At 35.3% G+C, this 16,966-nt stretch overlaps 1 protein-coding gene across 6 annotated transcripts in view; it reads left to right on the top strand.

Annotated features, from left to right (window-relative positions):
• The window catches only part of LOC103748743 (protein SMG5), a 122,274-nt gene that overhangs the window by 11,424 nt on the left and 93,884 nt on the right, over nt 1-16,966 (top strand). For 5 of the 6 annotated variants that reach the window (XM_008851491.3, XM_008851488.2, XM_008851486.2 and 2 more), the window contains exon 2: nt 8,814-8,894. The exons of the other annotated variant lie outside the window; for it this stretch is intronic. The gene's annotated coding sequence lies outside the window, so the exon portion shown is untranslated. The remainder of the gene's footprint in view (nt 1-8,813; nt 8,895-16,966) is intronic. 6 annotated transcript variants of the gene reach the window in all.

Below are 16,966 nucleotides of genomic sequence, written 5' to 3'. Positions count from 1 at the left end.
GTGCTGGCGACTGAACTCAGGACTTTGTACATGCCAGGCAAGCATTCTACCAACTGAGCCGCATCAGCCCCTTTTAAATGAGTTTTTAAAAAACGTTGCATTCATAGTTTTAAAAAAATGGTTTCTTTTGGCACTATGCTGAGAAGTGACAAATTCAGGTAAAGCTATTTCATTAATTACATATCCTCGAGAAATGAGTGTGTCTCGAGAAATGAGTGTTTCTGAACTGTGTACTTAACTATGTTAGAATTGTATCTTTTCTCAAATATTCCAGCTGGGGTCCATAGATGTTGTCTAATATTCTAATATTTATATTATCCATTTTCAATGTCAATGTTTATTTTTTTACGGCTCAAGTGAGAATATATTTGCATGTATTCAGAGACTTTATAAAATAAGATATTATCTGTCAAAGCATAGGCAAACCTCTAAGATTAAGAAAGACAGTAAAGTTATTTAGATGGAATAAAAATGAGATAAAAAGGCAATAACCTAAGGAAAACAAACACATCTAATCACTCATAATTTTTCTATTCACTTGATAAAAATTACCATTTTTAACATTACCATTTGACTTCATTGTCTAACTTATTTGTCACTAAGCAAGTGTTCATTGAGTATCCTGAGTCTGGTACTGCTTTTAATTATTACAAATGAAAGAGACATCCTTATTCTACAGAGATTGGAAGTGGAAAATACATGAATTTTGGGGTATTATGAAAGAAATTTCTAGGGTTAAGGAGATGACTCAGCAGTTAAAAGCATTGGCTGCTCTTGCAGAGGACCCAGTATCCATATGGTGGCTAACAACCATTCAAAACTCCAGTTCCAGGGGATCCAATGCCCTCTTCTGACATCTACAGGCATTGCACAACACAGGTGCACCTATATATGTATAGACTAAACATTTATACACATAAAAGTAAATTTTTAAAAAGTTTCTGATAATGTGCAGAGAACATAAATCAATATACCTAAAGATCTACATGATTTTACTTAAGATATGGTATTACTTATATTCACTTATGATATTTTCAATATTATATATAAGAATCAAGACAAAAGAGGGAAAAGCTGAAGTTAAAAGGGATTTAGTAGGAAAGTAGAAAGCCAAAATAAACAAGTACTAAGGATATTGTTTGAGGAAACTAGCTGTGAAGATTGGACTCTGGAAAGGGAAAGGCTAATGGGCTTTGAACAGAAGTGCTATACCACACAGGGTGTTGGTACAGAATTGGTCTCAGGCTTGTCCAGTCATCAAATGCTGAAATATGAGCATGATGAGGGACCTTTGACCCCTGAGAAAGTTGACTGTGGGTGAACTTCACAGAGAAGCTCACCATTAGGATGGGGAGCTGCTAAAGAAATTATTGGGCTTGAAAATACTAGAACAGCAACTTGTAAATAAAAAGTTGTGATGTTTAGCATATGGAATGATACAAGTACCCTCATTTAGCTCCTAAATCAGGTGGTGACTCATGCTGCCTTGGAAAAAGCAGCAAGAATGAGAGATTCGCAATGTAGGCTTAGACAGAGGCTTCCTAATATAGTTTTCTTTACCGGGTATTTAATCCAGGGCCTTATGCATGTTATATAAACTATATAAACACACTCCCTTTAATTATACATTTATTTATTTATTTATTTTTGAGAATGAATCTTGCTAATTAACCTTGGCTGATCTTCAAATCATTCTGTAACCCAGGAAGGTCTTGAACTTGTGGTATTCCTGCCTCAGCCTCCCAAATGGCTGAATTTACAGGCCTGTGACACCAGGCTCAGATTGCTTCTTTTTTCCATCTACAATGTACTGTAATGGACTGCATATTTGCATGTGCACAGATAATCTAGAATAGTTTTAATCTCACAGCATATTGAAATGGCGTTGAGAAGTGTCCTGCAAAGAAAAGCAAACTGAATTTAATGCTAATAATTCAAGGAGAAGCAAACAAGGAAATGGTGAAGCCATTCTTTCTTATAATATGAATTCTTCTAGGGCACTGTCATATGAAATAATAGAGAACAGATTATAAATACGAAGGGTATAAGTGACTCAGTAATTGCATATGGTTAAAGAAGTTTATAGAGCACTGGTCTAGGGTCACATAGTATGAAATGTCAATATGTAAACTTATCAAATTACATATTAGAATAGCTTTGATATCTGTACTATATTCTCTTCTGAGAATCTTCCATTTCTCCTTGATCTTTACTGTGAAATTTACATGTACTGTGATCTGTACTGTGAAATTTGCCCCAATGTAAGATCTTTTATTTCTAAATTTCATATAGATATATCTTCCTAGAACTATTGTCTCAAATTGGAATGATAATTAAAGACATTTCACGTTGCAGATATATCTACAACCATCACTTCCTTAGGACGTGAGACAGAACAGAAGTTAGAAGCGTGGAATCTAGGTTGCCTTCATTCAAACTTTTGCTCAGCTGTGACTTTGGATATCTTATGTTTTCCCTATAAATCTCAGTTTCTTCATGTATAATGTGACAAACCACTAGCACTTACATCAACAAACACATCATAAACGGGGCTAGAGAGATGGTTCAGCAGTTAAGAAATCTAGCTGCTCTTCCAAAGGACATGGGTTCGGTTCCCAGCACCCACATTGCAGCTAACAACCATCTGTAACTCCAGATCCAGGGGATCTGATGCTCTCTTCTGGCCTCTGCAGGCATTGCATGCATAAGTGCACTTAAATATATGCCAGGTACATAAAATATATTAGACTAAACATTATCATCAAAAAGGAATAGTCTATCTTCTTTATTTCTACCTCACCAATCAAGAACACAGCTTAGGATTCAAGTCTCTCTTATAAATATCATCCATGTCTTTTTCTACATTGTAAAATGCTTTAATCATTGACATACCAGTGTGTATTTACAACCTGCTTACTGTATCAGGAGCTGGTGTTTTGGGAGGGTAAAGAGAAGGTGGAAAGCACATTTCCTTTGTGTTACGGGTCATGGTCTGTCTGAGAAGAAAAGGCAAAGTGATCTTAAGAAAGCAAACATAACATGAATGTTCATTTCTGTGGCACACATACTTCCTTTCAGAAAAGAGGAATTAAGATCGGGGCCAGAATAACCAAGGAAGTTTGGGAAGCAATACCAATTTTTTAAAAGTACTGTTGAAGTTGGAAGCATTGTTTACATCCTGTTCTGGTAGACTTAGGGAAACCCAGGGAGATTTTTGAAAGAAAAGAAGATAAATCCTGTACTCATCTTAGCTTCAAATAGCCCAGTGGGGAAATAGGGACAAGTTGAGAACTTACTATGTCATACTTCAGCCGAAGTTGAAAGAATGAGTGGGTCTGTAGGAAAGTGGGCCTGGGATCAGAGAAAGAACAGTTTTGAAGAGGAACAACAAATAGCATCCGGTGTATGATGGGAAACGGTTGCTAAAAAAATGTGAGATGGTAAAAAAATCACCCCAAGGTTCAAGCACAGATGAAAAATAATAATTGAATTGCTAGTGATTTTCAGCTTTGGCTCTGTGCGAGATAGTGTCTTATTTACTTTTCTAGGAATTTCCCAGATTGGTTGGTGAGCTGCAGGTCAGTGAGAGGACCTGTTTCAAGGGTGGGGGATAACATTTCTGAAGATGATAACTGAAGTGGTTTGGCCTCCATTTGCATGTACACACATTCATTAAAGCATATTGGACAACAGTAAGATCCAGCTGATTACTGTATGGTATATGTCCAAAACCTACTGCTATTATTATTAACAGGATTAATTCGAATGCAGTATAATCACTTCAGATAAACCAGCAGGCAATCACTCACTTTGCACAGTACAAACCATGATACTTTGTAGATTCAATAGATCACATATGTATTAGAAAACAAGAAATGAAATTCTGAAGATTTAAGTAAATGAATGATTTGTAAAACTGCTGTAATTAAAAAGGTTACAACCCCACGAGATGGACTTGAACCAGTGTCCAGTCTACAAAGAGGAGGGTCAACACAGAGGAATCATTTCCTCCATGCTTCCAAGCAAAGCCAGCCATGGTTGAGTAGGACCTTTGACTTATCTTCACAGACAGAACTGGTAAAAGAAAGGAGTCAGGGGCTCCTCCCAAGCCCATGTGACCCCTGAGGAACAGATCCTCAAACGACCTTAAGAGTAAAAATAAATTGGTTTATCTGCGCCAACTGTATAGCCTTAAACACCCGAAAGGAAAGTATAACCAAAGATTAAAGGGGCCAATATAATTTTTTAAGAGTCCATGTGTATAGCTAAAGGCTACATAACAGGAACAATGCCAAGTAGGAGATACCTTCTTTTGAGTTGTTGGCCAGGGTGGCCCAAGGACTCCCAGATAGTAACCCAGCATAGAACTGGGAAAATGAGCAGCACACCCCAATCTTATCTAAAGGAATATTGACAACCGATTGCTGCTAGATGAGGAACAGCTGACCTTCTTAAAACAGAGACCTCTAGATAGGCTAACTACATTCACCAGATGGACAAGCAGTGGGAAATGGCTGGCGGGGGCGGGGGTTGTCAACAACATAGCAGACAGTAGCAGGGATAATATAGTATAAGGGCTCTGGTTAGGGAAGGGAGGCTATGGGAGGGTGCCATCTGGGAAGTGGGTGTATAGTTGAATAAGATGGTTTGGGATGTTCTGTGTGATACACACACACACACACACAGACACACACAAAATCAACAAATTAAAAAAATGAATTATATTTAAGGAGAAAGTATAAAAATTTATGTCATGTTAATTAGTAGAGGTGATAAACATTACCACTGAAATCTATCTGATGACTTTATAGACATACACAGGTGCCAAGGATCTGAGTGCAACCAATTATGACTAATAATCAGATACATATAGATGAGAGAGATTCATGTGCCAATATCTCAGTGTTATTAGCAAACACAGTGAGTCTTTCTGTAAGAAACAACATCTTACAGGGCTTATACTGAATTCAATATTGTATAACTGTATTCAACAGTGAATCTAAAAATTTTATAGCCATTTTTGAAAAAGATGTATCTTTGCTATGGAAACTGTTATTGAGTATGTTAAAGCTGTAATGAAATGCTTCTTCTAAAAAAATAACTAAATGAACAACAGCCAGCTTTGAAAAAAGAAAATAAAAGATCGCAAGCACTATATTTATCTCTTTGCTGTTTTAAGAGGAAATGTTCTCAGTCTTCCCCCATTTAGCAGAATGTTTGCCATTTATTATCTTTATTATGTTGAGGTATGGTCCTTCTATTCCTGGGTTCTTCCAGAGATTTTATAATGAAGGATGTTGAACTTTATCGAATGCTTTTTCTGCATCTGTTGAGATGGCCATGTGATATTTATCTTTGGTTTTATTAGTGTGCATTACTACATTTATTGGTTTGCTTATGTTGAATACCATTGTTGCCCTGAAATTAAACCAACTTGATCATAGTGAAAAAAAAAAGGCTACAACCGAGATATATTCTGCTTAATGGTGAATTATACTGCATCCCATAGTATGTTACTTGGAATTCAGTCTTATAACAGGTCTGAAAAGAATGAAAGAAATATCTACTATAAAAAGCTAATTGTACAGTTTATTTTATTTAACTCAAAATTTTTGTTTCCAACATGTAATCAATATAAAAATCAAAATGAGGATGTTGGGAAGCCAGTGCTTGACCTTTGTGTTCCCACATCTCACTCACAGCAGGATTCAGTTGAGACCAGACCCATGTCAAGCACTTAGTTGAACATGTAGCACATTACTACACTGCATAGCACAAATGGAAACATTAGCAATGATTAGTTGGATAAAGCAGGGTTCATTTGGAGATTTTCTAGTAGTTTTTACCATGACTAAAGGCTTTTACTTCTTTAAACTCAAGTAGGGGAATACTTTTGTAGATTTGGGGGATGTTATACTTCTTTTTTTGACTGGATTTAAAAGAGACAAATTAATTGAAAGGTGTCAAATTACATTCTCCTTTAGATCAACTAATGCAAAGAAATTGATGGAAAGTTCTCCTTTGTCTTGTCTAACAAGTTAAGAAAGTCAGTGGGTTTGTGACAAGTAGTTAGGCTCATCTGCCTGTTTCAAGCTGACTTGAAACCATGCACACATTCCATGAAACTACTTTTCAGTTTTTAAAGTTTTTAACCGATTCCTCCTGCTGGTACAGTGTCTTCAACTTCATCACATTTCTAAATATGTGATCATGTGACAGTGAAGATTTCATGTCCTGAAGGCATTATACCAATTCTCCCCAAATGCTTCTATTTCAAATACAAAGTAGTTTGATTCACACTTCCAATTTTGGATCCACTAAAGCCATTTTGGGGGAGAAGAAACAAGAAGCCTGCTGTTCAGTTTTTTTTTTTTTTTTTCCTTTTCCACAAATTTTCTTTACTGAAAGCTTGCATGTTTCTTGCTAAGTTTCCAAAACACATTTAATTCCCATTAGAAATGGAGTAACTATGGCATGCTCTGTAAGTAGAAACCACAAGCAACTGATTTAAAATGAAAGATGAATGCCTAGGAAATCATGAGGCTTCTGAGTACAAAGTACTATGCCAAAAAAAATGGGGACAGGATGGATGGGGAATGGAAAATCCAACACAACATATTCTTTGCAACTTCATGGCTTTATTCCTGGGTTCTGGATCTCAGATAAGCCTGCTGAGCTGGATAATTCTTGCTGTGAGAGCTGCTCTTTGCAATGTGGAATGTTGAAAAGCATTTCCCACTTCTACCCGCTGGTAATTACCTTCCCCAAACTCAGTTAAAATGTGGGATGTCAAAGTCATCTCCAGTCATTGCCAAATGTTTCCTGGGAAACTAGATTGTCTTCAATTGAGAACCAATGCTATATTCAAAGCCAGTAATTAGATATTTAAAAATATACTATGAACTCTAGTAGCAGGGTCTAAATAATTAGTTCATTAATATTATAAGTAAAATGTTCTTTTTCTAAGCACTTATAACCTTGGGAAAAGACATTAGATCTACAAGGTATTGTCTTGTGTCCTGCCTCTTTAATCTTAATGGGTTCATTTTACCATCTTTTCTCATTTGAAGGGTTTTAAAAAAACTTAATTTTACCTAGACTTGGTGTGCACATGAGAATGTCAGCTTTCATATAAAATCAATAATTGTAGAGAATAAGAAAACTTAGACTTCTTAGACTTTTTTTAGATCTATTTCAAGGGTGTTTAGTGAAATTATATTCATAATAACTTGTACTCCCTAAATAAAGATATTTGTTAAATGTCACTACCATTAACTTGGAAGAAAGAAAATGTGACAATTTGTGTCTTAAATAATACCACAAACCTCTCCATCTCCAGAATAAAGTCTCAAAAAAAATCTGTTGTATCTCCCTTTGCCTGTTACACTAAGCCAAAATAGGAACTGGAGAGATGGCTCAATGGTTAAGAGCACTTGTTGTTTTTGCAAAAGACCTGGGTTCGAATCCCAGCACCCCTGCTAACAACCATCCATATCTGGAATCTGATGTCCTCTTCTGTCCCCCTCAGGCATTGCATGATACGGGTGCACCTACATACATGTAAGCATATCACTCATAAACAGAAAGAAAGAAGGAAGAAAGAAAGAAGGAAAGAAAGAAAAAGAAAGAGAAAGACAGACCAAAATAGAGCATTGTACTTCAATCTATTTCTTGTCACGAAAAGTTAGGAGAATTTAAAGGTAGGAACATTAATAAATAAAGTAGAAGCATATTCCATACTTTTTGCTTATTAACTTTTTGAGATGACAAGACAGGTTGATAAATATGAGCACAAGGATCATGGTAGTTTATCAGAGGCTAGGCTGGATTGATGGCCTGGTACAATATATACAAACTGATCTTTGTCACCCTTGGTTATTTGCTTTAAGAAAAGCCTTAAAGAGTCATTACTTTAATTATTGATATTAATGCTGCCATTTATTGATAAACACTATGATAGACTAAATGAATGGTTTCTCAGTTAATCCTTAAGGGTGGTTTGAGGTGGTATTACAAGTTACATCCCACAAGGAAACTGACAAAGTGTTGAAATTACTTATAGGATGTATCTGGTAAAAAATGAAATTAAAATTCATCCACTTCTAATGTCAAAGTTCATTCTGTGTGTTTTACTGCTTCCTGGGCAACAGTTAGTCAGACCTGGCCTGATATCATGATCCTTTTAATTCAAGGTAATAGGCTTCTTGGCAAAACAGCAAAATTTTGTCAAAAGCAAGCAGGGGTGGGGGGAGGATGAGGAGAAAGAGAAAAAGGAGAAAGATTATCAAACAGCTATTCAAGTTGGGAGAGAATGGGGAGAGAGGTGGACAGGGAGTAGAGATGGAGAACAGAGAGACTTAGAGATGTTTAGTAATGTAGACACCTTCCAACACAAGCCTGGGAATGATATTTGGCTCTGTTACATCCTTGGTTCTTGCATCTTACAGAACCATGTTTCAAGTCTTTAGAGATCCACCAGTGTTATCTGGTATTTAAAGAAAATGGACCTTTTCTGGCATTATAAGGAAAATGACTAATGGTGAGCTTCATGGACAATTTAGATAATTATCTAAGATATTTTAACTATATTGTTTTTATTAGTTTTGTATGCTTTCTTTTAAAAGCTAAACCCAGAATATAATATAATATAATGTTACCACTTTTGTATCTATGCAGACACATTAGCAGAAGAGAGGGTAAGGTTCATTTTTGAGGATGGTATCACTCCATAATTTTGCAACAAGAAAGATAAAAGCAAAACCATACTTTTTGTGGTATAACTTAGAATAGAAATTAGTATCCTTCTTTTTCAGGCCATTTCTGGCAAAGACGAACACATTTTAGAAGACTGCATGATGTATGCAATTCAAACTGAGCCAAGGCAACAGCGAATGGTAAATATTTTATTCTCAAACTTATACTCCTTCAGAAGATTAGTAGTAGATAGGTTTGGGCTAGTAACTCAAGCTCAGGAATTTATAACTTGAAATTTCTCTTAACTTTTATTACATGTATTTTATAAAAAATAGTAAATATTTGTGTTTAATTCAATTATATAAATTATTAAGTACAAATGGATTGAAATTATTCACATGTAAACAGTTAAGTGTCTATGAAAGATGAGATACCAAAAACAGAGCAAGAATGTTACTAGGTAGTGGAAATTCGGGTTTGCTTCCCTGGTACAGTTAACTCTTGTATAAAGCAATTTATCTATGAGATTGAATTTATTTACTGGCTCATAAATGGTTATAAAATCTGAACAAATAGATTATAATTATATTTATTCAGTGCCATATAAAGTATATCAAAGCATTGAATTTCAACAAGAAGGATTCTTATTGTTATTTACAATTTAGTCAGTTTTATGCAAAAATTGTGTTTAAATGTCTGAAGTCTAAGTTAGGAAACAATAGGTCCACAGATCCCAATGCAAACTGCTTTCTATTGATTTTTTTCCCCTCTACACATTAATTCACTTACTTATTCAAAGAAAAGGCAAGGCAGCTAGCAGGTATTACTTAAAACATGAAAAAAATACATTCATTGATTTTATAGTTTCCATAAGGATATTTATTTGTTAACTTAAAAAAATCTCTTTTCCTTCATTAAAACTGTCTTTGTGCAAATAATGTTGAGTGACTCTATATCCCAGCTACGCCTGTAAGCTCTGAGAGCTGTTAGCGGTCAGCAGCAAAGCACCAGACTGCTCACTGCCATCGTCATTTTGGTTAAAAGGTAGAGGCCAAGGCTTGAGTAAGACAAATAATAGATTAGGAATTCTAGCTGAATTATCAGAAGAACACAAATACATTTACCTTCTTGATGTAGAAATTAGCTTCTATTATATTATTCTGTTTTTAGCTATAATCAACACATATATGTATCAACATACCATTAATGGGGTCAAAACTGAATATCAAGCAGGTTGAGCTCTACCTTAATAACAAATTTAAAGATGAGAATTCATATTTCCAAGAATTCACAGAAAATTACAGCTTTAATAATATTTACTTGCATATTTTAGTTTAATCTTTTCCATGTATACTAGCTCACAAATTCTAAAAGCCTCTTCCTATGTTTTAAAAAGCTATTACAAAATTGCTTTTTCTTTTGTTAGTTCTATGGAATGAAGCTATAAAGGGTATTTCACTTCTATAACATTTTTCATCTCCATTTAATATAAAGTCTTCAAATAAAAGTTTGAAGTAAAGAACATTTGTTACATCTAAGAATATGTTTTCACCAAACAACTCTTATGCCTTCACTCCTAGTATTCTCTCCCTTCCTTTCATGTGTAATGTATGATTTGAAAGGAGAGGAGGAAGAGCGAGAAGGAAGCAAAAAGAAAGAAGAAGGGAAGGGAGGAAGAGGGAAACTGTAGAATTTCTCCTCTGTGTTCTAGGTAGTAAAATCAGCATCTTCTCTTTAAAAGACTGAAACAGTATCCCTCAAATTGTGAATTTCCTGCTTGAACTTATTTGCTCTTCCAAATTTATATCACAGCAAGCAGGTATAAATGTCTCAGTTCAAATGTGTGATATAGGTGTTTTCCCCAGAATAATTCCTTTTGGCACTGTGAACTAATTTATATGCAGGAAACTATACTTTGGAGTAAATCATACTAAAAACATGAGACATTTATTTCAGCATATTTCCTCCTTATATGGGTGTGGTATCATCTACAAAGAGAGAAAGTCTATTTGAGTATACATTTCCTAAGTTTCTTGTACATTATTCATGCACACCTTTAGAAATAGAAGGAACATATACACATGGGCATTCTTTTAGATTTGCGTTCTGAGCGGTATACTCAGCCTCAACTTCAAAGGGTGCTTTTCAGTGGGGGCAGAAAGCTACTCACTGAAGATGGCAGAAAGAGAGTTCTAAGGTCCATTGGAAAGTAATTCACCATTCTATGAATTAGGCCTATAATAAATTCCCTAAAATAATTTGAATTATTTTAACATTTGAGAAGTTTCAAGCTAGCTTTGCTCTGTGCATTTCATAAATTTTTTGACATATGAAAATAGCTTACTAGTCAATTTTGGCAGGGTTCATTTAACTTATGTATTTTTTTACTTATATAAATATGGTTTGTAGTTCTTGTGAGGATGAGTAGCTGATTGAGACCTATAACCTAGTTAATGTGCACTGAAGATTCTGTGATTATTTCACAAACATTTAATCATAAAAATGAGGATAAGGCTCTCCTCCTCTACTATAATTGAAACTGATTAGTGGCATAAATCTTTTTGAAGAACATTTATGAAAAAGCTAATAACATGAGTGCTAAATGCTTCTGTAATTTAAGAATAGGAATGTTTTGCTTGGATCTATACAGTTTTGATAATGCATGGAGTATCAGAAATAAAACAAAGTCAATTTTAAAGTAACCTATTCCTTCATCCCACTTCTGTGTATATCGTGGACTCACATTTGATATCTCAGGAAAACTTTGATTGACATTATTAATTAAGTGCTTGTGAAGTAGTCTGTCATTATTAGAATCACTTACAGCAAATGCAGGAATTTTAAGGCTCTTTTACATTTAATAAACTGTAGTTGAGCAACTTAGAATATGGGGTCCCAGTGTGAAGAACACTTGTCTAATTCTGCAGCACAGCATCAGAGTTTTTTATATTATCTTTGTTGCTGTTTTTGCTTCATTTTTGATATACAAACAAATTAGTAGAAATTCAACTGGACTAGAACAAAAAGCATTAGAACTTCCTATTTTGAAATTTATAGTTTGATTGGTGTTTATTTATCAGTTGCAAGATGATTAAAAATGGCTTAGTCATTTTCTTAAGTGGAGCCATGGATATGGCACTCACGAAACAATGGCATTACCTGTAAAATTAAGGACAGGTCTAACATTTAGGGGATAGGTAGTCTGCAGTTAAAAACATTTAAACTTTATAGTATATGTTTTAGAAAAAGTCTCTCCTCTCTCTATTAAGGGAGATATAGGAGAAAAGAGTTGGAAATAAATGCCTGCCCGGATAAAGTCAAATGTTTTGTGCCTGAGCTATTCTTTCATGGGAAGCCTTTAAGGAACTGTGTCAATGCATGAAAATTGCCATTCACAAATTGTGAGATTTTAAAACCCTTTAAAAATAAAATATGCAAATTAAATTAAATTAAAAATGTACTTAAATAAAAAAAATAAGAGTACAATCAAATAATTCAATTTTTTTGTGTTTGTCAGTGGTCACAATAAGGACATATTTTAGCTATTCTCTTTTCCTTATATTAACATTTAGACACATTAAGAAGTTTTACCTTTTCTGCATGATTTTTAATAGCTTTGTATTCCATTAATTATTTTGAACAGAATGCATTATATTCCAGGAAAAGCTTTGAATTAATCTCCTTAAATATTTTTGAGAATTTCCTACAATGTATTTTGATTACATTCAGACCCCTTCCCCATCGCCACCTTAATACGCTGCAACTTCATATTGCCTATTATTATTTTCTTTTCAAAAGGCTGTTGAATCTAATTTGTGTTCCCCAAATATACTTGGTTGTGGATCCATCCCTTGGAACCTGGTCAACCCACCAGGTGTCACACCATTCAAGGAAACTGATTCTCCCTCTCCCAGCAGCTATTAACTGCCAAAAAAATCATCAGCCAGGGCCCAGGGTTCTGCACCGTCTTCTCTATCTATACTAGATTTTGTCTGGTTGGGCTTGCTCAGGTCTTTTGCATGCTGTCACAAGTGCTGTGAGGTCATATGTGCAACTTCCTTCTTGTGTACAGATAACATAATTTCCTTATATACATCCACCACCTCTGGCTTTAAATCTTTCTACTCCTCTTCCACAATGATCCCTGAGCCTTGAGAAGAGAGGGTGTGATATAGGTTTACCAGTTAGGGCTAAGCACTTCACATTCGCTTAACACAGAAACTCATACTGATCAATGTGCAGTGAATTAATCGTCTTTTAAAATAATAGCTAGGCGGATGGCTCTGAGGGTAAAAGTGCTTGCCAATAAGGCTGTTGACTTGAGTTCTTTCCTCAGGACCCACATGTTAGAAGGAGCAAACTGATACCTGAAAGTTGTCCTCTGACTTCTAATATGCAGTGTGGCGTGCACATACCCCCCCTCAATTCACATATAAATAAATAAATATAAAAACAACAACAAAATCAATATAATATATGGGGTATAAAGATCTTGATACCTATTGTTCAGGCTAACCTGGAATATGTTAATGTTTAAGAACTGTGGAAATGGGCATCAGGTCCCAATCTTAGTCAAAGAATTATTGGCAGCTGCTTACTGCTGGGTGAGGAAGAGCTGATCATCTTAAAGGGAGGGACTCTAGATAGGCTGACTAAACCTCAGTGAATGAACTTGCACTGAGGGATGTCTGGGGACACTAACTTGACTCAATAGACCTTACCACAAATGACATAATGCATGAAATCCAGTTGGGGGGCTCTGAGAAGGTGCCAATGGGGAAGGGGGTATTAAGATGATTAAGATGTTCTATATGAAATACACAAAAATTCAATAAAAAATTTTACAAAAAGATTAATAAGGTGAAGAACAAAATTTAAAACTATCTTAGATTAATTGGTCACTGTGGGTTAGGGACCCTACTGGGACCTCTAATGGGCATTATCTCTTGGATTCTTTTAATAACCCTGTACATGAAGCCATAGTCTAACCATTTTTTTTTCTGTATGAGAAAACTGGCTTGGATATCTTCCAAACTACAGACTGAGATGAGTCTCAGAGACAGGAGGAGTGTGATAAACATTGCTAAATAACCCAAAAGCTTTTTTTATATTTAGATACAGATATATTTAGATATGGAAATGAATTTGAATACTCTTTTAACTTTAAAAGAAGAAAAAAGATGATTTTCAAGACTTGACTCCAAATACATTACATGTATAAGAATCTTATGTTGTATTCTTGGAGTGAAATAGATTTGTATTCCTACATATTTTGTTCACCATATTGAGGACATTGACTGGTGGATCAATCTTGAAACCTCATTTCTTGTTTGTCTTAAAAGTTGATAATTACTTGGTACTTGATATTATTCTCTGGGCTCTAGAAAAGCAGTTCAAGAGGAATTTTAAGATCCTGGGAGGAAGACGAATTTCTCAGGAAGCTTTCTTTTTCCTACCTTGGATAAATCTTAGAATTGTTGTTTGAAGTTTTTAAAAGTTCAGTGCCTGCAGCCCACCAAGCGAGTCTAAACTAAGTGATTTTCATGTGCAGCTCTTAGTTTCTCCTCACTGTAAGGGCACTGTTCTTTTGCAATTGTTTTGTTATCATGCCCATGTGACTCAAGTGACATGAGGTTCTGGGCACTAGGTAGGTGTGAGGAATTGAACACAGTGCTGGTTTGATGGCTCCCTGTGCTATTAGAGATGGCAAAACTCTGAGAGTAACAGTAATCATCATCACTTCAGAATAGATTTCTGATCTTCTGTGAAAATGTGAGTCTTACTACACAGTTAATTACATTAGGACATTGGCCAATGATTTTTTTTCTTTGTCGAGGTGGGAGTTTGACTTGGTGTCCCTTTGATGCCAAGTGGAACTGCAACCTATGACTATATTTTAATCTGGTTTTGCCTCCTAAAGTTGCCAACAAATTGAAACTAGACAATTGTGTTTGTGCTAGCTATTTTCAATGTTTAAACATGAGATAATGAAGTAATATAGCACATCTACTTAGGAGCAGATATGAATCTCAATCTGTGCTAATTCCCAACCAGAAAAATATGTACCAATAGCCATATACCACAGAAATATTGTTTCTACAGTCTCAAAACAATAAGCTTAATCAAATTGAATTTTGTTTATGATAAATGATTCTAAATCAATAATGCTAACTCTCAGTTACTTTCTAGGACAAAGCATGCAATATAAAATCATATAACCTGGAATGAATTTGGAATAGACATTAACTGAAAGTCAGTCACGGCTTCTTTCAGTCTGGCAAGTGTGGGAATAGCTACATGCTGGTACACTTAGCAGTCCTCTCCTGTCAACCACTCAGAGATAATCATAGTGAAGAACACAGTATGTAGTTTGCAACTTGATGAAAGCCAAGCTGCTCTCTACTCTATTGAAAATTCAGAATAAATTGTAAGACATGATTTATTTTTTGCAAGAATCACAAGTCAGGAGGAATAAATTCATCACTGTTTAAATGCTTACTTGAAAATTTAAAATTTCTCCCAACTCTTTCTAACTTTAAAACTAGATGTCTTTGGAAAACAAGAAACAGTTTACAAAATGTGGCCCAGTTAACCCATTTTCTTTAATACTTTTATGATACTATGACAAATTTTTGACAAGAATAGTCCCCTCAACAAAGCAAATATTCCTCTTATCATCATAAGCAAACAACTATTGAGAAGAAGAAGCTATTGATTATTACTGTAAAGTGGGAAAATAGGAAAAGCTTGTAAGGCTCTGGTTCTGTGGCAATGAATAGAGATGCATAAAGAGACCCAAGAGTCTATTTAGAGGAGAGGTCTATATTTACTCTTGAAATAGAAAACAGAAAAATCTGTTGTTGTGTAGTGCCTTCTAGCACCTCTCTTTGTTCTACGTAGAATGCTGATGCTAAATTTGCAGTTTGCATTTCTGCATGCTCAGAGGATACTGATGTTGTCTGACAAAGCTTCCAGCTGAAATACTCTGATGAGACATGTAAAGGATAGAAGACGGACCTCCATAGAGCAAGCCATGTGCTGCAAGCGGAAATCCAGAGTTAGAAATCTGTGGTCATATTGTTACAGATCTAATATATAAATGACTTACATCTTACAAACATTGCAAAAGTTTCCAATTTTTTTTACATTTTTTATTTTTGTAATTTTCATATAATTTGATGTTATTTAGATTCCCTTCCATTGTCCCCACCCTCTCTATATAATAAAGCCTATAGAGTCTAATTTGTATCCTTCAGTGTGGGTCTATCCATTGGAGGCCAGTTAAACTACCAAGAGTCCCATGCTTGAAAGGGACTGTTTCTTCCCCTCCAGCAGTCACCTGTTGAAACAATTTTCCTTAGGTGGGGTTAGAGCTTCTTACCTACTTCTTCATCTCTATGCCAGGATTTTTTTCCCCTAGTTTCAACTTGCATGGGACTTGTGCATGCTGTCACCTTTGCTGTGAGTTCATATGAGTAACTGACCAGCTGTCTGTAAAACTCCATTTCCTGTGGTTATCTACTACCTCTGGCTCTTACAGTCTTTCCACCCTTTCTTTTGCAATGATTCCTGAGTCTTTGGAGCAGACATTTGATGTAGGTGTCCTATTCAGCGGTAAATGCTCTGCAGCCTCTTGTTCTCTGTCTGTTGGCCAGTTGTGGGTTTCTCTGTTAATCACCATCTGTTGCATAAGGAAACTTCTCTGGTGAGAGTTAAAAGATGTATTAATTTATAAGTATTACAATGAGTCATTAGATGTCAGTTTAATACAATAATTATTTAGTAGACAGTATTATGCTCTCCCTTATGTCTTGTGACCTGTCTAGTCTCAGGTTCCTAAGCCAGATATTAATGTTGATATGGACTCCATTCTAGGAAGTAAATCTTAAATCCAATTAAAGAGTGGTTGGTTTCCCCTACAATATTTGCACTAGTATTGCAATAATGGGCATGTCTTGCCAGGTCAGTTGTTATTATAGTTCACAGGGTAAGGATGATGATGATTTTTTTTTCCTTAGAGTAGCTTGTGTAGAGATGAGGCTCTGAAGTCAGCACCAGCTTGATATCTCCTTGTCTGTTCTACACCTCATGTTTGTAACGTCTTCAACAATTTGTAGGTTTGTAGGGTCTTACCATTAAGTTCTGTTGGATAACCAAGAACAGGGGCAATGACCAGTATTGTTTGAGGGACTATGGGACTTGTGGTCAACAGCTTCTAGAGAGGGAATTCATTCCTGGCACTGATATATATATATATTTTTTATTAACCTAT

This window comes from Nannospalax galili, unplaced genomic scaffold (genome assembly GCF_000622305.1).
Source record: "Nannospalax galili isolate Female #2095 unplaced genomic scaffold, S.galili_v1.0 scaffold284, whole genome shotgun sequence".
Classification (NCBI taxonomy): Eukaryota; Metazoa; Chordata; class Mammalia; order Rodentia; family Spalacidae; genus Nannospalax; species Nannospalax galili.
The sequence above is the reverse complement of the archived record's forward strand: the minus strand, read 5'-3'. Positions and strand labels throughout refer to the sequence as shown.